This window comes from Cydia strobilella, chromosome 13 (genome assembly GCF_947568885.1).
Source record: "Cydia strobilella chromosome 13, ilCydStro3.1, whole genome shotgun sequence".
Classification (NCBI taxonomy): Eukaryota; Metazoa; Arthropoda; class Insecta; order Lepidoptera; family Tortricidae; genus Cydia; species Cydia strobilella.
Genome location: NC_086053.1, coordinates 9,931,520 through 9,957,598, shown reverse-complemented (window position 1 = coordinate 9,957,598; position 26,079 = coordinate 9,931,520). Strand labels below are relative to the sequence as shown.

General features: G+C 36.0%; 1 protein-coding gene and 1 long non-coding RNA gene across 2 annotated transcripts in view; one reads left to right on the top strand and one right to left on the bottom strand.

Annotated features, from left to right (window-relative positions):
- Nucleotides 1-26,079, top strand: part of LOC134746633 (cGMP-dependent protein kinase, isozyme 2 forms cD4/T1/T3A/T3B) — a 135,387-nt gene that overhangs the window by 2,524 nt on the left and 106,784 nt on the right. The gene's annotated exons all lie outside the window — the stretch shown is intronic.
- Nucleotides 1-26,079, bottom strand: part of LOC134746706 (uncharacterized) — a 218,324-nt gene that overhangs the window by 157,864 nt on the left and 34,381 nt on the right. The window lies entirely within an intron of this gene.

The window sequence follows — 26,079 nt, the reverse complement described above, 5'->3', positions numbered from 1 at the left end:
GTAAATTTTTCGGCATTTTGGGACTTCAATATTCAACATTATTGTCACATAGTCCGCTGCCGATATAGAAATGTCTACATAAATATTAAGTTAAATACATTAAATACATTTCTTGTCCTTTCCGAACGCCGGAGCGGCAATGTTTAGATTGACAGAAATTTAAAATTATCGTTTTACAAAATGAAGTCATTTTTCGGGACATTTTACACTTTTTGGGAGTCTGGAGGACATGCAAAAATTCAGGAAAATCCCGCCAAATCCCGACCATCTGGCAACCCTCGGTCCTAGGCGTAAACAAATCTATAGAGAATTTGCTAATTCTACTCAATAATGAACATTAAAAAATAGTTAAATGAATATAATACTTCGCATAATTTCCAAACAAACTTCTGGAGGGAAGATCGGATCACCAGTCTTTACAAAAATGGCACAATTATATAGAAGCTCCGGCGCACACATCCTGCTCATCGCATCTCCGATCGCGGTATGACGGCAGAACAAAATGGCGGAGAAAACTATGTTGCCATCAGTGAAAAATGTCGCTTCTTAAAAACATCGGTCTTATGTTACATTAGGCGACCCTACCTTACCTACGTATACATATATATTATATTGCAACTAGGTATTTTGTATTAATATTAATACATACATATTTTTTCTCACAATTATGTTGATGACTAGCCACTAGCCAGACAGTACCTATATAAACCTAGAGGCGTTACCTTACCGCACGCACGAGGAAAACAGTAAAATACATTACAACTTCTGTAGATATTTAATTAAACTTAAACTGTAGGTACTCGTATGATATCTCCAGAAATTGCTATAAAACTAAAGATAAAATTATTTCATAGAAACCATTAAGATCGCCTTGTGACTAATGTATGGAATATGTACAGCCTTTTATTCTCTCGCACCTACGTACCTATTTAATTTGCTTTTACTAATTGACTTTTGTAAATCTAATGAAAAATACATATTTGTTTATCTGTTTGAATAATTAAAGTACCTACCGGGGTAGTAAATGCCTGGGCAAGTAATCGTATTCTGATTGGATTAGTGATTTGATGACTCGATTTTATGACGGGTTGTTGTTTACCACATGCATCAGAATAAAGATAGGCACATATGTCGCACAAAACATTAAGATTAGGTAGGTATAAGTATGCGATAACGACTACTGAACGTGAATATGATGTAACTGAAATGATTGTGTTATTTTGCATACACACCTAAGGTACACACCCACCTATGTTTTTTTATGTATTTGTATAGGTACCTAATGCATAGTTACTGCTTAGTTATTCTATGTGTCCACTACTTCTGGAAATTCTCAAGTGAAGATCAAGAATGGCCCTGAGATTACATACATTTTAGACCTATGGTCAAGGCGGTTAGGTGGTAGGGTTGCCATATGAAAAAATCGAGTCTCTTCTTCTTCCATCCCTTTTCCCATTATTTGGGGTCGGGCCTCCTCACATATTTGCATATTTATATGAAAAAATTGAGTATCCTGACAAAAGTTCGGACTTCACCCTAAAAATCCTGACATTTCCTGGACGGTCATTTCACCCAAAATAAATCCCTTATTCCAAACCTTTTAAACCACTAGCCTCATAACTCGCCACCATAGTGCTGTTACTACATTATAACATTCCCTTTCCTCTGGCCAGCTCTAAAAGTCTAATCTTTTAGCTGACTTCTAGTGATTATTTGAGGTTTTTAAAAAACCCTAACACTAGCCAAGTCCCCCGCAATCCTGACAGAGGACCAAAAATCCTGACTAGTTAATAGACCCTAGATTAGAACTAGATGAGAGATAAGAGTGGTCGCTGATCGTGGTCAGTTGTGTAAAATGGTAATGCTAAATTCACTATTTATTAGTGTATCCGGGCTCTTGATGATGATGTTCAATACTGAACACCATCTCCGAATCGCCATAAAAATATCCCTGCTCCCATACGTTTTGGCTTCTGAAAACATTGCCAAATGTACAAATTGCGTTATCTGTCCAAAATTTTCTACGCACTACCACCATATCACTCGTACCGATAGAAATCAATAGCCACTCATTAATCTAACCTATCTACCTGTTAGTGCTACGTCATAGAAAATGTATTTTGCGGGCCCTGGAATTGTAATCCGATTGCTTTCAAATCAGTAAAACTGATATGCAGATCTGTAATTCATTCTTTCTTTTAAAATTATGGCTTCAGTCCATTGAGACTATTTCTCCAGTATCAAGGTATTAGGAGCTTTAATTACGACTAAAATTGTACAGTTAGACAAGACAGTGTACAGTGATTTTATTAGTTCTTGTAAAACGATAGCTGGACTTTACAAGAAGCACATGGACTACCGGCCGTTGACTCCAAATGGTGGTTAAACGCGCTTCAAGATTTTCTCCATTCACTGCACACTACCACATTAGTTTACTGTATAATAAGCTATCGATGTTATACTTTAAACAATATTAATGAGCAAAACACAAAAGAATTAATCACGAGGCTAACTATTAAAATGGAGTCAGATCTATTAAACATATTAATAACGGGTCACTCACGTATTTTAAATCGAAAACGCTCGATAATGACAATTCGTCTTACATTACTGGCCCCACAAGTAAATATATATTGACGCTACGTTCTGTCCTTATTACTCTCTCTTACCCTTCTTACCTAGGTCTCCTCCTCTCCTCACAACTCGGTCAAAATAAATTTCAGATAGAAACCAAGCCATTGATAATCTAAATTCGGCCAAGATCACGCTGTTACATAAATTTGCAACGTCACTGAAACCCTGTATAAGCTAACCTTGATATTTGTCGTCTGATAAGTGTATAGGAAAAACATAAAACGATTCATTCTCGTATTATCAAATTGTGTCTGATAGAGGGACAGATATAACTGAATTCGCGAGTTTTGTCAATGATGGCCAATCAGCTATAAATGATCGTAGGGTAGGTATTGTAAATACCAATACATATGTATTATATGTTTGTATAAGTCCAATATTTTACCTAATAAAATAAAGAATTACATGCGGTTGTCATCTTGAATATGAAATTGAGACTGTTTAATAATCAGAACGAAAATAACAGGGGCTGCTATTACTTAATGCATAAATGTTCAAAAAACGTCAAGAACTTTGAAGAAACTTTCGTTGCGAAATATTTACAGTCAAGAAAAATCGGCACATAAATATAATTATAACGACCATAAACTTTATCTAGCATTAAAATTTTCGGGTGTTTTACATAGATCTAATCATTCGAATGCATTTTTGGGGATTTACACATGACCGGTAGGCCTATACCGCGAAAATACAAGATGTTTCGATTGTGGCGTTATGCCCTCTGTGATTCTGTGTAATGTGATTCTATGTAATATGGCCTAAAAATATTTTTATTATTTATTTATATTTTAAAGTATTATGTACTCGTATTTATTGCAATAAACATACAATACAATATTATGATCTACATTATATATGGTACGTCGACTACAAAGAGACGTACCCACTTTTTCATTTATTACAATGCAGTAAGGTGAAAAAGTGGATACATCTCTGTAGTCGACTGTACATTAAAAAAAATAAAGTAACATCTATAAAATAAAACTAATACTAATATTGTTATTTATTTATTGTGGTCCTTGTAGTACATAAGTTTAATATTAGTAGTGACAGAGGTTGGGAAGGGCATTTTTAATGAAATATTTATATTTTGTATTGATCGGTGCGTGGCGTGTTTTAATTTTAGCAAAGTTGTTTATGAATTTACTGATGCAAGGCATTGTATAAGGCATGAGTCGTAATTATTGTTCACAAACTTGGGCAATTAAAATCAGAACAATATTAAACATAAAGCCCCAATAAACGCACGATTCAAAATGCTATAAAGTGCCGCAATGGGTGCCTTTAAATAAGACGTGCCAACGAAATAATTATACACTGACCGAGGTAAACAAAGATGTTGTTAGGGAGCAAGGCCGGCAAACCACTTTCGGAACGCTTTGGATTGTAAGACCTAATTGCCGTTCTCAATATTTGTTCTATTGTTATTTAAGTCAGTGTTTACATGCGACGACCGGTCACGAGTTCTAGAATTGAATACTAAGATCACAAGCGGTAAAATAATTTGACATTTTATTTATTGATTTAATCTTTATTGCAAAGAAAAACTTATCGTATAAAAGGTGCACTTAATGCCAAAAGCATTCTCTACCAGTCAACCTTAAGGCAAAGCAGAGAGATTGTGGGCGTGCTACTGCTACTACTAAGTACTAACAAAATATAAAACCTAAACAAAATTCACTTCCAGATAGCATTGAAATATTGGGACAGGCCAAAACCACGTCATACAAAATAAATATGTTAATTTTTAGAATTATTAAGTACTTATCAAACTAACCTACTTAAATAACTAAACTTTGGCTACGCTATTTTTATGTGATTTTTGAAGAATTTATTCAGTCCGATTATAAATTAATTGCAGAGATAACTAGCTTCAATTCAAATACCCAACTTTTTAAAACTATAACGTTTTAAAACTATGTTGATAGTCACCTTGTTAGCATAATCTTAAACAAGTTTGGTGTAGCTGTATGTATAAAGCGTACACATTACACATATAATTTTATTATTATTAAATTAAATTCATGTGTAACCTTATGGAAACGCACGCGACCGGAGGGACACGCACTGTTAACTTTTCAACAGGTTACACGGATTATAATATCACTATAGAGGGGCATAGGGTCATTGCCCGCACTTATCTGTGTTTATAGCCCCAATTTAGTGATGATGACATTGTGCTATTTTCATTTTTATGGTTCTGAACCTCAAAAGGAAAAAAACGGAACCCTTATAGGATCACTTTGTTGTCCGTCCGTCCGTCGGTCTGTCAAGACCCTTTATCTCGGTATCAAGTTGAAATTAAAACCATTATACCTACCGACCGACGACCGGTCTTGCCTAGTGGGTAGTGACCCTGCCTATGAAGCCGATGGTCCCGGGTTCGAATCCAGGTAAGGGCATTTATTTGTGTGATGACACTGATTTGTTCCTGAGTCATGGTTGTTTTCTATGTATGTATGTATTTATATATCGTTGTCTGAGTACCCACAACACATGCCTCCTTGAGCTTACCGCGGGGCTTAGTCAATTTGTGTAAAAAAATTCCTATAATATTTATTTATTCAAGCATTTATTTATTAATTTTATATACTCAGGTCTACAGCCCTTTCATATCTTATAACTTTAAGTTTTTATTGAATACGGCCATATCTGTAACATTTTGACATATTTACTGTTACATATTTTTGTACTCCAAGTATCATGCTTATCATTTGCCTGACTAAAAGGAAAATTCGATCAGGTATGGTGCATTTGTATTGGTCATTGAAGGTCAAATCGATACCTTGATATTTTATTTTGATGATGTTTTAAAATACATAGGTATCTTGATTATTTTCCAACTGTTGTCAAGGTTTGTTTTGAGAGTAGGATAAATTTAGAAGGTATTAGTACGACCAGCGAACAGGGACGATACATCAAAGGATGATGTTAATGATATATTTAAGTATAACAAATCAAACAAATTATTTTTTTGACTAATCCTACTGACACAGAATGTTAGTAGAATAAATTTGTAATTAATTGCTGATGGTAACTTATTTTTTTCGCAGATTGAAAGATTTCCGAGTCAAATATGTACATTACATTATTGACAGGGTAGGTACTGAACAATTTATTAGAATAGATGTTTTCTTTTTCGTTGTTAACACGTTTCCTGCATAAGTCAAACAATTTGCTTACCATAAAACCATTCAATTGTATTATATAATCATTGTGGCAAAACTACACGGTTCAAACCATTATAAATGGTTATTATAACTTTGAATGAATAAAACTATGAAAACGGATTGTATCGGGTATACTGAATTTATAATACATCCCGACGTTTACGTTACAGCGTTCGTGGTCAACGGATGACTGAATGAATACCTTGAAACAGTGTAATTTTTACATATGTATAATTGCTCGGCGGGCAAAGCCAGTGTGCCCGTGGATAGTGATTCGATTTACACATGTGTAAATAAATCGGGCTACACATTGTCGATTAATCGGTCATGTTCAATGTTAGAGGCCGTACCTGGTGATTATAATATTGATTAGAAAATAATAATAAAAATTGTTAAGAGTCCGCAACACGCCGGTTCTCCACACAAACGTAGTTACGCTCTTATTTTAAAACGACAAGCTAGATGGGTCTAAAACTTTATACTTACAATAGGATAAGGTATATCTATGCCTGTAATTAGTTTATTAAGCTTCAGATGCCATAGCGAATTTAAGTTTAAACAAAACTTGTTTTTGCTCTAGTTCGTTTGTTTTATAAGCTAAAAGCATAAATTAATTACAGGTGTAGATATACCTCATGTCATTGATAGTGCAAAGTTTCATTACAATCCAACGTTTTAAAATGAGAACGAAACTTCGTTTGTAGGTACGGTACGGTGGGTATATGGGAAGGTGAAATTCGGCCGAGCTTGCTGCGGACTCTTAATACAGTTTCCTTGCTCCTGAAGTTGTAATGGCTACTGTAATATGTTTCGCGGCAACGTAGAATTCCATAATTAAGTTGGCAGCTTTTTCTAAGAATATTAGCAAAGAGCCGGTTTTAAGTAGTATGAATAATGCAACTATGCATAACATACATGTAATGTAACTCGGAACACGTGACTCGGGTAAATATCGGCCGGGACTGTGGATCGAATGGCAAACAGTCAAACAGACGTATTTCTGTATTGTGATGGCTTTCAGCATTTTTATTATACTTAAACCAAAGGGCCTGACACTCTTTGATAGAGAAAGATAGTCTTATTGCGATTCCTATAAGAGGAAAGAAAAAATAGTGCCATGCTTTGTCCTTATCACCGACCGTGTTTTTTTTCATGGTCGGGTTATGGCAGCATAGGTAGGAGGCGACGGCGAAATACCGAAATTTATAAGAGTAAAAGAGAAAAAGGATTATGCTGTCATACATTAACCTGTCAATACATGAATATGTCTTTCTCTTACCCCTGGTCGCTCGTTTTCATGTCTATAACTACTATACTATGTCTATGACTTAAACTGACCAATGATTCTCCATAGTCTCAAGTGACAACATAAACTGAAATATAATATATTATGTAATTTATTTACTAAAGAAAAAGTGACCAAGTGGCGGAGGCCGGATTCGAATCAGCGTCATCATTTTATACGGCACGCCCTGAGGGCCTACCGCGAACCACGTGCGATGTGTTGCCTCCCTGTCACACTTACGTACGAATTTATAAGTGCGACAGAGAGGCAACACGTCGAACGTGGTTCGCGGTAGGCCCTCTGGAGCTATAGGAAGATTACAGGTTCGCCGGCGCATATATAGGCTGAAGACGCCGGTTTATTCAGATCCGGCCTCTGCCACTGGATGGCTTTGCAAATATTTCTTTAGTATATGACATCTATTTCAGTTTAAATTTGTAGATTTGTTCCCAAAGTTGTAAGTGACAAACATTAGGTAGCTATGTAAATTGTAAAGTACCTAGCTCACTTACCTTCTAAAAATTAGAACATCGACGAAGAACGAATTTGATTTTATCATTTCTTACTATGATCTATGTCAGGTTGGGGCAGGTTGCTTGTTAAACACGAAGGCCGATGGGGCAGAAATATTCTCTAATGACAATCGCACGAGGCTTTTAGCAAGTCAGAGGATACCTACTACCTACCGCGAACAACTAAAATCGCAGCAATTTCGTTATCTGCCTCTTTATTGCTCTTTCCTTTTGTACGATAGGCAGATAACGAAATTTGGATTTTCGATTTTCGCGGCAGCAGAGTCTCTGGTCTAGCCTTGGCATTGGTAAGTATAACTGTAAACGTCTTTTGTCAGAAGGCTAATTCTATGCGCTCATTTGTTCATCTATTTTTAACCGACTTCCAAACCTCAAAAGGAGGAGGTTATGAATTCGGTTCTATGTTTTTTTTAAATATAGTTTTTGTAAATATATAAATAAATTTCAATAACCCGTTGTAACGATTCTATAATGCTAGCGGTTACGCCCACGCATACGTATTGTGTTGCAGCGAGCCTGCGATATGCCTTCTTATTTTTAACGTACCTATATTAACACTTCTATAGTCTTAGTCGAAACTAATTATGAATCCCTGAATGTAATATCAATTTGCCATTTCTATGTAGCTACATAAACATAACTAAGTTGCGTGACGTAGCCATTCCATTTGTGGTCCGACTACGCTCCATTACTGATTACACAATTCCATGACAGACACGGGATCGCGACTTGTATTCTTATCACATTCTACAAAAGAAATATACCTTACTTCACTTGACTAGGAAGCGAATATCAAAAAAAGTAGCCCAAATTTTTATTATTTGGGTTTTATCCATCTCTAAATCAAGTATTATAGATATTAATAAAATCAAAAACTCTCCTAACTAATCTAGTCAAAACTTGCCAAGACGAATGCAATTTTGATTCGTCAAAATTAAAATTTACAATCTGGTGGAATGGGTGGAATGGTGGGTCTTTGAGCGGCTAGATAGAGGCTAAGGTGGTTTTACCAAGAAGGCAATTTTTATTTTACTTTTCCCAGGAGTTGTTTCCATCCCAATTCCCTAACAGAATGCGGCATGTTTTGCAGATGTTGACAATAGTACATTTCGATGCTAGTGCGGAAAGTATGTCATTACTGCACGAGCACCGAGATATCTTGCCACGAGCCGTAGGCGAGTGGCAAGACTTGGGATGAGTGAAGAATGACATATCCTCACGTGTATAGAACGACATTTTTAATACAGTTGCGAAAAAATAAGAAAAGCAACAAGTAAGGAATGGAATTCGAAATTTTCATATTATTAATTCTGTGACACTGACATCATTGACATTGACATTATGAAGAGGTGTTTTTCTAGCTTTTATTCGACTAGAATAGATTTTGTTATTATTATTGAACCCTTCAATGAAAGTTTTTTTTTTTTCAATAACATGCATTGAGACATATAAGACAGAAACAATTGTAAATATTAAAACATTGTACTATTATTACCTAAATACCGTTATTTACGATTATTTGTGTATCGTATATTTATAAAAACAATATCGAATGTTGCCTTTGGAAACTTAAAACATTCTTGCAGTAAGAAAATACGCATCTTCTTTGTCAGGCGTTCCATTCCATTCAGACAATTTATTAAGAACGGTTTTACAACATTAAAAATAAACGTGTTATAATACTTATAATGATGAAGAGGTATTTTTCGTATTCTTACATTAACAGTAGGTTTTTATGTTGATTACGACGTTTAAAGGAAACTAATATTAACACTCATCAATAAGTAGTCATGAATTGGAACAAGTAAAAATTTAAAAAAATTGGAAAAGTAAAAAGCACTAGTTCGCAAAAATCAACTTTCCGCACGCTAAACAGCCACGAAAAGTAGCACTTTTTGAGCAACTGTATAAAAAAATATTTTCATATCTTTGTTTTATTTGCAATCCAATTCGTGGTTTGTTATTTCTCTCTCTCTTACCGCAATATGTTACTTGAAAATGATGCAGCAACCAGAAATAAATCCACGAAATGAGTTGCCACTGAGTAAAGTTACAGACATTACAGGCGGTTGACTTGTTTGATTCCACTCGCTTGTTGATTGGTCTACAACGGCCTCGGTCTGTTTTAAATTTGATACGGCCCGGCTATTTGCATTCAATCGTCGAATCCGCAAAAAAGACATTATTATGTATGTACCCAGCGTCGGTGGAAAATCCTTCATCAATATGAATGAATCGGCCGTTGCTTTGTAGGACCAATTTGTGTACGGACAGACTTGTAAATAGGTATTGCAAAATGGTTAAACTGAATATATATATTAGGTTAATACAAGCTTCCCTTAACAATTAAGTAAAAATTTACATTTTACACTCGTTCAAACAAATAATGTAAAAAGTTAAAAACCTATGTACTTAATTTTTTTAAACTGCGTATACAGATTTGATATTCATAGAAATACGAAATAACATGCATATAGGTCTTATATGACTATATATGCCTCTTTCTATATATATAAAGGAGGTTTTTGCGTATTTTTTTTTAAACCGAGCAGGATTTTTTTTTAGACCTAGTAGTATATTAGTAGGTACCCACATTAAAATCGCAGAAAGCAATTAAACGAAAATAACATAAACAAAATGTGTTTACATTATCACCATTCCAAATATTCTTATTTATTACCCACAAATTTGAAACACTTTCAAATAAAGTGCAGCGGGACAATTTCGACTGGTAAGTTATAAAGTACAACTTTGACTACCGAAAACTACTATCTATAGTACTTTTACTGATTATTAATTGCCTTCATACTGTAGATTAGGTATCTAGGTATTAAGGGGCCCACTGACTATCAGTTCGCCGGACGAGATAGGCCTGTCAGTTAGAACAAAAATTTGACAGTTCCGAACAACTGACAGGCCGATATCGTCCGGCGGACTGATAGTCAGTGGGCCCCTTTATGTTTTCAAACTCACTTCTAAAGATGGTGAGTTTGTATACTTTAAAATGAGTTTTTTTATATAAAAAAGGCAAAAATAGTTGTAATTCCTAGTGTTTGTTCAATTTAATATATGGAGGGGTAATTTCAGGTATGAAAGTCGAAATTAGCCGACATCTCAATTTTAGAGGGGCTATTTAAACTATTGCCAAAATACTAGTAAAACATAAACTACATTAGATTAAGTAATATATAAACATTTTGTCGAAAACAAAATAGCCGCATAGATCACACAGAATTCGGGCTATCAAGCCATCTATGGTGAAATTATGAACAATCTTTGTCGCTATCTGGGCATATATGACACTGTGTTTTACATTATTAAAATGTAAAACATGGAACATATTTCGATTAGTTGAAATTTCCCGCAGTCAGGTGCCCCGCTACTCCTTGTACGATCATGACGAGTTTGTGAAAAAAAATTGATGCTATATTTTTATATATTTTAGCACACTGGCAATTCAGTGTAGGTATCAATCAATATTAGAGTATCATTATCAATACCCGTGCTATTTTTGGCGTATTTCCATTGCCAGTATATACATACACACTATTAATTTTAATTATCAGTGAGTTTTGGCCAAGTGACAAATAAATGCAATTTGCCGCTATCTTTCGCGATAAACAAAAGCATGCGTTAAGATAATTTTGAGACTTGCACCCATTTTAGAATGGATAAACATCGTGGTTTGTTGATCGTGTCCAATTTTGGCCGAAAATTTCAATGTCTCTATTGGAATTTGTTTTTTTTTTCATACCACGTCGGTGGCAATCAAGCATACGGCCCGCCTGATGGTAAGCAGCTACCGTAGCCTATGGACGCATGCAACACCAGAGATATTACACGCGCGTTGCCGACCCTTGTAAAACCTGTACACTCCTTTTTTGAAGAACCCCATACTGTAGCTCCTCGGGAAAACCTCGGCAGGGAGCTTATTCCACAGCCTTAGCGTCCGCGGGAGGAAATTCCTCTTAAACCGCACAGTACGCGACCATTTAGGTGCTAGGGTGTGAGGATGAATACCCTGCCGATGGCGAGCGGTGCGGTGATAGAAAGCGGCCCTTGGCATCATGTCAAACAATTCTTCAGAGCACAGCCCATTGTACAAGCGGTAGAACACACACAAGGAGGCGAAGTCTCTCCTTAGACTTAAAGGTTCAATACCGCTTGTGAGTTTGGGATCGTCGACGATTCGTACAGCGCGCCTTTGGACTGAGTCGAAGGGTCCAAGTTGGCATCCAGGTGCTCCTGCCCAAAGGTGACAGCAGTACTCCATATGGGGTCTGACTTGCGATTTATATAGCAGCAGTCTTTGCCCCGGAGTAAAGTATCGCCTCGCTTTATTGAGCACACCGAGTTTTTTGGATGCCAGTGCAGCCTTCCCTTCCAGGTGGCTACGGAATTGGAATTTAAGATTCTTGTTTAATGTACCATCTAAATCCAGGAGATCGGTGACCTTATGTCCATATGTCAATCTATCCGAAGTCAGTGAATTTTTCCGTGTTATTAGCCTCCAACCAGCCCCTTACATTTCTTGCTTATGAGTCCATGATATTCTTCTCCTTTCACGTTCTCGTCTGCAATAACTTTTCCTTAAATTATCAGTCTTTAAAGGTCGTATGTTTTCTCTTTATATTTTTAACCGACTTTTTTACCCAGAAGGAGGTGGTTGTGGTTTTTTTTATGTATGTTCACCGATTACTACGAGACCTGTGCTCCGATTTGAATAATTCTTTTTTTTTGTTCGAAAAGAGCTGGGACGATGGGATCCATGAGGAATTGAGGGAACTTCTCAATTGTTAAAGGCACGTGAATGGTGATTTGGGTGTTTTCTTAAGCAACGAGCATTATTTCTCTCGAAAACCACCAATTTGATGAAGTGGCCCTGATGATGATGATTGTTATGATGGTAATGATTGTTTTGATGATAATGGTGATGATTTTTGAAATGTAGTATGTTTAGCGATAACCTACTCCGGCACCCGTAATCCGATTTGAGTAATTCTTTTTTTGTTTGAAAGAACAACCTCTAAGGTGTGTCCGTAATAATTATGGTTCTGATCTTATGATGGAATCCATGAGGAATTGAGGGAACTCCTCAATTTTTAAAGGCACGTGTATGGTGATTTCGGTGTGTCGTGTATAAAACGCGATGTTGTAGTGGATAAAAAGGAGATTGTAAAGAATCTAAAGAACCTATGGCGAATTTAGAATAAAGCCTAGATATGCCTGCGGCAGAGTATTGTCCTATTGGAGTACAAGGACCTCTTGTTACATCTAAACCGGTGCTGGAAGCCTAGCAGGGAGATTTCAATTGACAAGGCCAGATAAGTTACATGCAGTTTAATATTAATCGGTAAGAAGGTCCCTACTGTACATGGCCGCTAGGGCAGTGGTCAGTTTACACCCTTATTTCTATGCTAGCGGTCGCGAGGTAGAACGGGACGTAAAATTCCGGCCGGAATAAGGTACAAAAGTTAGTGCACTCACGAAACCTTCATGGACGTCGCTGCTGGTACAATGCCGATGTCGGTAGCGGCGACCAGAGCGCCGGCCGAAAAGTGCGGGCGTCCGTCAAGCCGGGCTTAGCAAAGCCGGGCTGAGGACAGGCCGCAAGGGCTGGCCCTTTGTGTATGGGACCCACATGAAGCGCCTTGGAGTCACGGTTAGGTGCACAGCCTGTGGGTCAGAACTGCGTCCTACGGCGTAAGGTACGGCGTCACTGCGCCGCGCCGAAAAGCTGGCGGCGGGCACCTGCACGCTGAGGGGCGCGGTGTTTCATGCTGCCGAGGGGGTGGCGGCGATAACGAGTCCAACCTCACGCGCACCACAGTAAATCACACGCGGAATCACGTGCACTAAACATTTAAGGGGCTCCTCCCGGCCTAGTAGTAGGGGACAATGGTTTGTTCGTTCCCCGAGCTTCGCTAAAGCGTTCCGTCCCGGGCCCACTCAGTATTCAATCTCCTCTTTCTCCAAGAAAAAATGTCTTACTCGCAGATAACGTTCCAATACGCGTTCGCCTTCCGAACGTCAAATCACCTCGAACTACTTTCTAATTCGAACAATGCTCAAATAAAATATATATTTGTTAACATTAATAATACTTTAAAAGACTAATGTTTATTACTAATAATTATATACTTAATGCCATTCTTTACTTCGTTTTATTTACAATGTCGTTTATCTGTGCGTAGAACTAAACCGTGAAAGTTGTCACTTCAATTTTTGACAGATAAACGTCATTGCCTGATGTACCTACAATTCTTACTTTTAAATCAACCAATGATTTCATATATGATTTTGAAAATACTAAATAACTCGAAACGTGACCGATCTAAATAGCTTCAGTGAACTGAGGAACATTTTGATATGCTTCTGGCCAAGTTCTGTACAGTGGTTGTGATGTAATTTGGATGTCAAGTTTCGCCAAAATCATGCGGTTCTCTTGACCTGTTCTTCGAAGTTGGCTGATTAAGAGGCTGGATATCTTACTCAACCTACAGCTGAGAAGGTATGCTTTAGTTTTACATAAGTGTTATACTGGAAAACATGGTATTTTGTTGAAAATCCGACATTGATATTTTGGAGGCTAAATGGTAGGTTCTCTTGTATATCAATGTATGTAGCATCGCTACAGGTGTTACTTAAAGTAACTCAAGCATTGCCTCCCGAAAACCACCAATTTAATGTAGTGCAACTGTAGCCTTACCACGAGTTTCACACTACATATTCGTTAACGTCTTCGTAACTTACTTTTTATACATCTCGCTCGCACTAATATGCCAGTACGAGCGAGATGCATAGAAAGTAAGTTACGCACACGCTAATATTAAATTAAATATTAGGGGACATCTTACACAGATCAACCTAGCCCCAAATTAAGCAAAGCTTGGGTGCTAGGCGAAGATATACAAACTAATATACCTATATAGGAAACACCAATGACTCAGGAACAAATATTTGTGTTCATCACATCACATCACACAAATAAATGCCCTTACCGGGATTCGAACCCAGGACCATCGGCTTTACAGGCATCAAAAGATCATGACAATAATAAAAAAGACATATGTAACTCCGTATACGATGAATAAAGTCAGAAAAAAACGTGCCTCGGAAATCAAGAAAAATGTATTCTCGCATAGATGGCGCTACCACCTTTGACCTATTCTCAGTTAGATAGCGTTGACGGTTTCGCTTGTTATTTAACAATTTTAACACATATCAAATATCAACCTATCAGTGAAAGAACATGGGTCAAAATCATATTAAAATAATAATATACAAATAAAAGAAATATTTATCCATATGTATATAATTTTTTTATACATTTTCATTTTTAGTTTTAATCGTGTATCGATAGATGGCAGTAAATTTACTGTGACTACAAAATTTACTATGACAGTAACCCTCTTTCCTATATATTCTCTTTGATAATAATCAATAGATCGAAAAGAGTCAAACGAAATGGTATAGGTATGGTTAATATACCTACAATAAATTATGTAATAAAAAAACCCATAATGTAAATATCCAGGGAGGAAAATTGGGAGTACGTTTGTATGGAGAAGCAGCCGTCTCCTTTCCTTTTAAATCAGAAATATTTTACATAGCACGAAATTCTCCATAATTTGTAAGCGACGTAAATATACCATTCAGTTCCGATTTGTTTATAATATAAACGCGGATGAACGTAAATTGTTTACACTATGGGCGTTACCAACCTTTTGATCCTCAAATACACGTCATGAAGAGGTGCTTAATGCGGTGGATTTATTTTCGGTATAGGGCCACAGACATTTCCTTGGTGGACATGGCTACCCGTGTGTCGGAAAATTTAAGACCTTGGTTTCATGTTGACGCTGTTAAATTACCTTTCGTGTGATGTTTTGATAAAAAAATGTTTTCAATACGGCCAGTAAGTATTCACTTGCACAAATAACCAAATGCAACGAAAGGTGTTACGGCGCGATTGCAAATATGTTTACAACTGCAATGCCTACCTGCGTTCTTTTGTTTGGATGTTGTTGCAAGGGTTCCCTATTGTGTTGCAGAAAGTTATTTTGACATATTTTTGTATTGCATAATGTTATTTGGTAAAAATATCGTTTGGCAGAAATACTTTTGGCATACTGCTTTTCGCATAATATTACTTTGCAGATTTTTGTTCGCATAATATTATTTGGCAGAAAACCCTAAATTCTGCCAAATGGATATTATGCGTAATGACTACGAGTATTATGGCAAGTATATATGTGAAAGTATCATACGACTAAAAGTTTTCTGCGATACGTGTTATGCGAAGTGTATTTTTGACAAGTAATATTCTGCCAGATGAGGGTAACCCTGTTGCGAGCGCCTCTACAGACTCGATCGATCTTGTCTAAGGAGATGTGGTCCCAAAGCAACTATTTAACTAAGTACCTGTACTATGCTTATGGTTAATCCGGCACTAAGTATTTAGAGCCCCTCTCTCTTAGACCGAAGAACTGAAGTGTCCGAGGGTAGGGTGAATGCAGATCCGTGCCTGAATGGTATAAAATTATGATATTCACTGAGGTTGCATGAAGTTGCCTGAAGTTCTTACACACAAGCTTCTCCGAAGCTCTCTTCATAATTACTGTTCCACTGCTTGTATTATACTTCGTACATTAGTCAAAAAACTTCTTATTCAACATTAAAGGTACGGGTAAGGTCCATAGGCTAAGGGACTATGTATGCATATATACCTTCATGTAGTACATGTATGATCCGCTAAGATAAGCAAGATACGATCAACAAAACGAGCCTTCAACTATGAACGAAATTACATATATTGTTATCATATACATATTGGACAAACATGTTATAGGGCGATGCGCACAGATATCAAGAACTTAATGGGCAGTTTAATTACGCTGCTGATACGCATGTTTACTAGCTGTCGTTCATATCATGCTCGTATGAATACGTAGTGAACGCCGAAGTAGCTGGACTATAAAGAGATACTGTATGTAAGGTGCATTGGGATAACATCGAAAGCGGGGTAATTTTGAAAACCGCTAATATTTACTATACTATACCGGAAGCATTTTATACTTTGGCAAGACTTAAGAGTCCCCGGCAAGCTCGGCCGAATTTCACCTTCCCATAGAAACGGAGTTTCGTTCTCATTTTAAAACTACTTATTGGATTGTGATGAAACTTTGCACATACAATGACATGAGGTATATCTAGGTCTGTAATTAGGTTATATAGCTTTAGTATATAAAACAAACGAAGTAGAGCAAAAACTAGTTTTGTATGCAAAACTTAAATTCGATGTATTTTTTTTACTATTGCATCTGAACCTACATAAACGAATTACATTACAGACCTAGATATACCTTATCCTATTGTAAGTACAAAGTTTCAGAGCAATCTAGCTAGTCGTTTTAAAGTGAGAGCGTACTACGTTTGTATGGAGAACCGAGCTTGCCGGGGACTCTTAAGCTACAGCAACGCTTACCAAGGCATCTAGCTCAAAAGACGTGTGGGTGACTAACTGTTTTTTAATTAGTAATTAATTTAAATATACTTATTTTAATTAGTATATTTTAATATACTAATTTTAATTAATATATTTAAATTAACTCATTTGTTAATGGCAATACTTAGTACATAGGTACTTTTAGTGCCTATTACCAAATTATTTGTAACATTTGACGTGTGTTTTAAACATCAATGAATAGGGATTACTTTTTGTAAAATCTGAATTCAAAGTGACCTGTTTCATTGCTCTAGAGTGTACTAATAGATAACAGTGGCAGGATTGTTGATTACTCATTACGAGTGACTTTGTAACAACACTTCTATTTACAGTTGTTCTCTGGCCTTGATTGCGTTAATTTGCATCGACAGCGACGTTTACTTGGAGGCAGAAGCTACTTATGCTAGAGACTAGTAAACACTAAAGTTCACTAAACCAGCGATTCTTAAACATTTTTGGTGACCGGAACTCTTTTGGAAAACTAAATATTTGACGGCGCTTCAAATTTAAAAATTTCGTTCGTCACTATGAACCAGACATACCCATAGAAGAGCTGGTTATTTTTATTATTATTACAAGTATTATCGCGGAACCCCAACAGAGGCTTTGCGAAGCCCTTAGGGGTCCGCGGAGCACACTTTGAGAATGCTTGCACTAAACAGTTAAGTTACAGAAAGTTTGCAAATCGTTGGAAAATACGAAAATTTCTCAGGAATTAGAAGTTTTCATTCTGATAAATTTATTTGCCATAAGACTTTTCGAGAATTTGGCGTAATGTTCCCATGTGAAAAGTTTTGCATTTTTTTCAAAGTCTCTATCGGCAAATTAGTACTGAGAAATAATCTAGAAAAAATGCTCATGTCGTATAGTTGCAAGCATAATGCAATTTATTTTAGGGCTGCGAAAATGATCAGTTTCAAGTCGCACCTTAGCGGGGTTGCAGTTACACTCCGTCCTATGTTATTTTGTATGATTTTTAGTTCTTCTGATAACTATTACGACATAATTATAAGTATTAATATCACGTGAACCTTTAGAAAGATTCAATAAGTCGAGTTATAAGTATCATATGCGCAGAGGTCAAAGTATTATGCAAAATATATGAGACTCTGACTTCCTTTCGTAGTATTCTATACAATAAACTACCCAAGTGCAACAAGTTTGCAAGTTTTTTGGCAACTACCAGGTATTAAACTAGACTAAATGTAGATATTTAGGAATACAATCATGAGTACTAAATATGCTAGCCTCTTATTTGTTGGAAAAGTTGGAGCCCGTAGTGGGATTCAGTAGGGGCTGCTGGAGAGATCTTCTACAGCAACCCCAACTTCATTTGGCTTGTGCACGTAAACTAAAGAGGTACATTTTTTTTCAAGTAAGTACAAATTCAGCATTATTTGTGTACTAAATCCTCATATAATAAAAAATGCCAAAACGCAATAAGGTGTTGCTGGAGAGCATGGCGTAATAAACTGTTACTTTCAAAGAAGGACAAACTATATATGCATAATATGAGCAGTCTCAATAGTGCTCGTCTCTGACACCAACGTCAATATGGCACGATGGCGATAAGTATTGAAATTTTGCCCCAAATAGAACGAGCTGATAGTGGCAACTCGTTTTCAATTAAAACTAATTTACAGTGTTGATTATGTTATGACTTCTGGCAAGTAGTGTTGTAGTATTCCCGGGAATATTCACTACACGTAGTAAAATGTGTGAATGTACATTTACTAAAGTTCAAAGATTTTCCTAAATAACCAAAAAAAATCATTTTCAAGGTTATAATATAATGAAGGTGGTGGGTGAATGTAAGACATTTTCACAAGTAAATTTCTAAGTAAAAAACCCAGCTTAATATTTTTATTTTATTACAACTATTATTCAACTACTAAGTATTTGCATATATATTTACTCAAGTGATTGAGCTGAACACCGCAGGCAACTGCTGTAGTCAGGGCCACAGAAATAAATATACCATAGAAGACGCAAATGCATCTACTTCGCGTGTCCGAACCCCGACCAAGCGTCGAGGTTGACCGTCGCTCTTTACAGTCCACGCCGCCGGTTGTTGCAGTCGGACGTCCGTGAAAACTTAAAAAATGCTTCGTTGCATGATAATTAACTGCAGCAGCTCAAAAATTGCGAGCACCCAAAGGCAAGAACATATTTTCTATCACAGATAAGTAATTTTTTTTATGCGTAAATTTTGTATGAAAAAGTCGGCACGCTTGGTTTCAATACAAATCGTGGTATTTGCGTCATCTAAATAGCGTATATATTAAATCTGTGGGCAGGGCAGTGCCGATTTAGAGATCAATATATCAAGTGTTTTTTTAGGGTTCGGTACCTCAAAAGGAAAAAACGGAACCCTTATAGGATCACTCGTGCGTCTGTCTGTCCGTCTGTCACAGCCTATTTTCTCCGAAACTACTGGACCAATTAAGTTGAAATTTGGTATACATATGTAAGTTTGTGACCCCAAAGACGGACATGTAACGTAAACAAATGAATTTTAAACATACCTTTGGGGGTAAATGAGAAAATTAAAAAATAAAGTTTTTCAAACTATATCGTGTTACATATCAAATAAAAGAAGTCATTGTGTGAATCTCAAATATATTTATTTATAAGTAATTTTAGGATAAACAGTTTAGAATTTATTCAAGAAAATATCAAAAAAAGGATCATTTCCCCCCTTAATCTCCGAAACTAGTCTAAATTTAAAAAAAATACACAAAATAGTTCTTTATATATTATATTGATTACAGGAAAACCTATTAGAAATGTGCAGTCAAGCGTGAGTCGGACTTAATTACTTAGTTTTTGATCCGATCCCTTTTTAAAAACATTTCACTCGCGTTTCACATAAAAAATACGGGGTCCCGTTTGTTTGACATAATTATTGAAAGTCATAATGTAAGGATTGTCATATTATCATTAGTCATAATTATGAAACCGTTAACTTTTCAGGATTTTCGTAAGGTTATCCTATATATAGGTTAGGTTACGAGTTTGTTTCATGGCAATCCTGCAAAGTTACGCGTTTCTGAGAAAAACCAAATTATGACTAACGAAAATGTGGACTAACAATACATTATGACTTAAAACTTAATGGGAAACAATAGACACCCTTGGAACGCGATTCCGAGTCGCACTTGGCCGGTTTATTTTTACTATGCATATGTCCAAACTATGACATTGAAACAAGGGCCTGATACTCTTTGATAGAGAAAGATAGTCTTATTGCGATTCCTATAAGGGGAAAGAGAAAATAGTACCATGCTTTGTCCTTATCACCGACCGGGTGGCATCATAGGTAGGAGGCGATGGCGAAATACCGAAATTTATAAGAGTGAAAGAGAAAAATCCTATGATGCCCAAATTTTATATGAATATTCTTTCTCTTACCCCCGGTCGCTCGGTGGCGCGTCTATAACTACTTGTATATACTATGTCTATGCATTGAAAGTATTTTAGCTGACCTGATGATGATGTTGAGATAATTACTTGAGGATCATTCCTGATACGTTCCCACGGCACATCACTGGCTTAGCTCGCGATTATGGCGTGTGCGCGGACGCACTATAATGTTTCTTAATCTTCTACATCCTTTTGCAACTTTATTAGCAGGTTCATTTTAATCGACCAAGTTTTTTGCTTGTTTAAAAATTATTTTAATCTCAAAAGAATTTAAGAAGCATTGTAATAAAGTACTTCAAAATATTTAAAGTGTACCTGTGTTTGTTTTCTTACGAAATAAATTTTGTAAACTATAACTCACTTTGCTATTGGATCCGTAAGTCCGTAAAAGGGCGTTTTCATTCAACTGTGTACCATTAACGGCCGGTTAGCAATCATTACAAAACTAACAGTCAATGTCAAACCCTATACCTTTCGTCACAAAACTGACAACTAGACGTGACGACGTGACTTAACTATGTATTACTTATTCTGTAACATAATTTGTCGCGCTTTAAAATTAAAATGCCCAAAAGTGCCTTGTCGAAAGGAATTGTACAGTCCTCGGGCAGAAGGCAAGTTGCCAGGAGGTGTTACGCTGCAGGAAAATTCCTTCCACGTAGCACTCACCAGATTTATTGGCACCTGACGCCAGGGTGGTGGCCACTGGTTGTGTTTAAATGACGTGTCAACTTTAATATGCACACGACCTGATACATACATCGTATTAATGTTTAACGTGTAAAATCTTTGAATTTAAAACAGTTTCTTTAGAAATACTATCCTGTGAGCGGCACCACCTTTTTTCTTCATAACCTGGTCTACGCTATCACCGCCTTACAGGATACATTCACCTCGAGCGCAGTTCTAAAAATACAATAAAACAAAAGACGAGAGCTATTTCTGCGCAGCTATTTTAATTCCCGAGCTATATTTGTACGGGCCGGTTTTAAATATGACCAGTTTAGTCGAGTTGAGCTAGTTATCTCGATGCCCATCCCTGGGGAGCTATTTTTAGATTCGTTTAGTCAGTCGTGGCCATTTTTAATGTAGACGGACGCAAGGGAAACGATTCCAGTTCCAGTCGCTAACTGAATGCAGACGAGGCAAAATGGTCAGAAAAACTAGGGGCACAGTAGGCTAGATGTCAAATTTTCATTTATGGTATCAATCGATCAGGTTTCTTTTTAGGATCAAATTGCATTAAAGCAATACAAAAGCCAGAAATGATAGTCAAAGCCCGACACTCGTACTGCACTCGCGAAACGCTCCTAACAGAACGATAAGTGAACGTTACGTCACGGTCACTGAAACGTGACGGTCCATCTTGAAGTATGGACAAAACAAAAAAAATGCATTTTTGTCGTATATTGTGTTTATGTATACAGTTTTTACAATCTTTTTTTGGATAAATTTTAAGGAATCGAATGGTTTACTTACTTTTTTACTCTTTGGAAGTTAAAAAAAAAACTAATTTTGAAACTTTCAGTTCCTGAATTTTTGTATTTTTTGCATATATTATTTTAATATCCACAATATTGTGATAAATTGCTCATTTGCTATTTTACTAGATTTTGTTATAAATTTCAACATGTGTCATCATCCCTATTTTATTAAGTTAAGAGGATACATTAGTGGTAATTTTTTCATACAAACGTTCTTGACTTTTTCCTCTGTAGTAATTTTTTATATAAGTTCAATATTACCAGTATCTGTGTCTGTTTTGCTTTTTCTGATATTCTTATTTATATAAAAACTATGTTACTTCAAATAGCGCTAAAAACGGCCAAATAAATGCGCCGTAAACAGACACCTATAGTATACAAAATCGGTTACAATAAACGCAAAAATCAAAACGGTCAGACACAGATAATTTCTTTCTCATTCCGTTCCCATAATTTCGAACGAAACCTCGATTTCTGATATTTTACGCAGGATTTTTCGCCTCAGCTGCAGTTATCCTTATCGCACTAATTTTAGGAGCCGTGCCGGTCAGCGCGACGGAGATATTTACCTAAAATTCTCAAACCTGAGAAAGGACTCGGCTATAATGTCCTATTAAATGCATAAAAAATCTGAGTGAAAATAAATGTTGCATTATTGCATTTGGCCCCATGTTGACATTTGATTCACAAGAATACATGATTGATAGGTTCCTTATAATGAAATTTCACCGTGGCAAGGAGCTCATGGTATCACTTACTGGCTCAATTTACTTGTAAACTACTAACGCTCGGTGAGCAATGGTAATATGAGCAGTGCAGGCTCGTGAATGGAGCCATTTGAATGCAAGCGACTCCAGAGTGTGCTTAAACTGCATATAAAGTGGTTTTATTTGCAAACAACTATATTTTGGTATGTGTCAAAACAGAGCTTCAGGTCTAATGCGTTTTTATCTTGTTTAAAAGTTGGTTTTGCTGTTACATGGACACAAATTTTAGATTATTTGTCTTGTAAAAACACATTCCACTTTGTAGTTATTACTTTCCGATTGTGAGATTGTGACATTTGTATAAAAAAAAAAACAAAAAAAAAATTGTGACTAAAGCTCTAATAACAAAACTATATCTGAACCCCAGGAATCTCCCCAACGACAGATCGTGCGCCCTCGTCTACTAGTAAAAATTCCACTTATGATCTTGACCAGAAGGTCGGTCTAGCTTGTTGTGAACTTTCTTATGCTATGCCAGTAAACAGTTTCATCAACTGTTAGTCAACAAATACCTTATTCTGACGAGCAGGCATATTCCCCTTTGATCTCCACGCACGACTTTTTCCTCCATCTCCGTTTGAGTCTACGTCGCCCGTCGGCATCCTTTGATGATTATTGTTTTATAATTTGATACTTTTAATTGACTTAAGCATTACTAGAACAGGAATATATTCATTTATTTCTAAACACCTATCATTTTTGAAAACAGGAAGTCCACAAATAAACTGGTAATTATAAAGTTATATTATTAATTATTGCGTGTCTATAAATAACAATAACTCGAATAATTAACTATGTGCCGTTTATGGTAATTAGGATTTTATGTTTATTTATAAACATATTATGCTATTTATACCGGATTATTATGCTGACAATTCTGATTAGTCTTTTTATTGACGAAAATTATAGTTATGAATCTTATGATAAATTTTATTCGTTAAGTAATAATTAATTATCTTTTTCTATTAAATTTGTGTATTTTCGGTTCATTTAATATTACAATATAACAGCTATTTTTAGGGCCAACTATAGTTTAACCCATTTAGTTTCGCTATGTCTGTCCATCTATCCGCCGACGGCTTAACTTAGTGATCGTTACCACTAAAGAGCTGCAATTTGGCGTGGGTATGTATATTTTTTATTATGCTCCGTCAATAAAAAACGTATGTATCTATACTTACATACAAAATAGCAATTTAAAGTAGCCTTCTTATTTTATGACGAAGTAAGAAATCTCCAGTCTACAAACAATTAGAAATACTAAAAGCCCTTTGAAGTTAAATGTGAATTTCATATAACTGCTACAATTCACATTAAGCTTCAAAGGGCAGTTTGATACAAATCAAATGAAGACTAAAATGAAGACAAGACGTAGTTAAGCAAATACCAAGCTTTTGGCTGTATCATTATGAAAGGAATGCCGACCGGTTTCCTAACGCTCGTCGACTCTTCGCTACTCGGAGGCTTGTCCCTTATGTATGAGATTAAAGTAATCTATGAAATTAATGGCACGATGATTGCTCGAATATTTTTTTTTTTTGCCAAATCATGTTTTATTTGTTAAATGGATGGTAGTCTTAGGGCTAGACTTGGTCTATTTTCACCTTAAGTGTTGAATTTAATATAAATCAAATCTTGGTGAAACTGCAACATAAAAAAACCTCTATAAATGATTAATATTTTAAGGTCCCAGATAACTGCGACGGTTTAGATGACTGTGCGACGATACATATCTGGGGAACTCAACTTATATATATTTCGGGTCTATTATATATATATATAATAGACCCGATATATAGGTATATTAAGGGTCCGGGACTGTAACTTACATGTGTTAAGTTGGAGGGGCTTTGATATTAATCAACTTTAAGTTTAAGTTCGGTTCTCCATACAAACGTAGTTACGCTCTCATTTTAAAACGAGTAGCTAGATTGCTCTGAAACTTTGTAATTACAATAGGATAAGGTCTAGTCCTTTAATTAGTTTATGTAGCGTAAGAGAGATAAAAAATACATCGGATTTAAGTTTGTCATAGAAAACTTGTTTTTGCTCGATTTCGTTTGTTTCATAAACTTGAGCTATATAAACTAATTACAGAACTAGATATAAATACCCCATGTTATTTTATGTGCAAAGTTTCATTACAATCCTTCACGTAGTTTTAAAATGACAACGAAACTCCGTTTGTATGGGAAGGTGAAATTCGGCCGAGCTTGCTGGGGACTCGCGCACATAGGTAGATGCTCGATTTTTGTGTGTCCAATTTACGATATTTTTATTGCATGTGATTTATGCTAAATTCATTTGCTCGACTTTTTCATGAATTACTTCATGACAAACTACGAGGTGATTTAATAGTAAAAAAATATATAAAAAATACATGCAAAAGGTAGGTAAGGTACCTCAAGGGTCAAGGGGCATAGCGTTCTTGAGAACGTCACATAGGTACATCTATAATTATCTTTCGCACATACTAAGTAACTTAACACGACAAGAATAGAGAGTTCAAAGTTCGTAGCCGTTTTGTTGTGACTTCGCCGGTACCAATAACTTTATTCATGAATTAGGTAGGTACTGAGATTGTATTGGAGTATATCGCGTAATACATCTTCCGCTTCCTGGCATACACCGACTGTCAAGGTTATAGTAAAAAAAACAAACGCTCGCGTGCAGTATAGTATCACTTGGTATTACCAAGTATCACTAACCCGTAATTTTTATCATTGGACATAATTAGATAGGGAGGTACATTTACTTACAGAAAGATGATTCTGTCATGGCATGTGTTTAACGATTTTCTACTTCTACCATGCTGCCAATCATACAATAGATAAAGAAAAGAACAGGTTTAACAGATAGACATATAATAGTAAACACATTAACATAAAAACACTCATTGACTTCTTGGTCTTCTTGTATGGTATTATCATAACAACTATAATTAATTATTGCCAGTAAGACCATATGGGTATATACAAAGAGGATATAATAGGATAGAGCGGTACCAACGGTACTGTCATAGTAAATTTTGAAATCACAGTAAATTCACTGCCATCTATCGACACACTTTAAAACTAAAAATGAAGATTTATAAAAATACGATAAAATGTATTTAAATATGGATAAATGTTTTTTATATTTGCATTAATTGTTTTTATATGATTTTGACCCATGTTCTTTCACTGATATGCGTTAAAATTGTTGAATAACAAACGAAACCATCAACGCCCTCTATACGAGAGTAGGCCAAAGGTAGTAGCGCCATCTGATCGAGA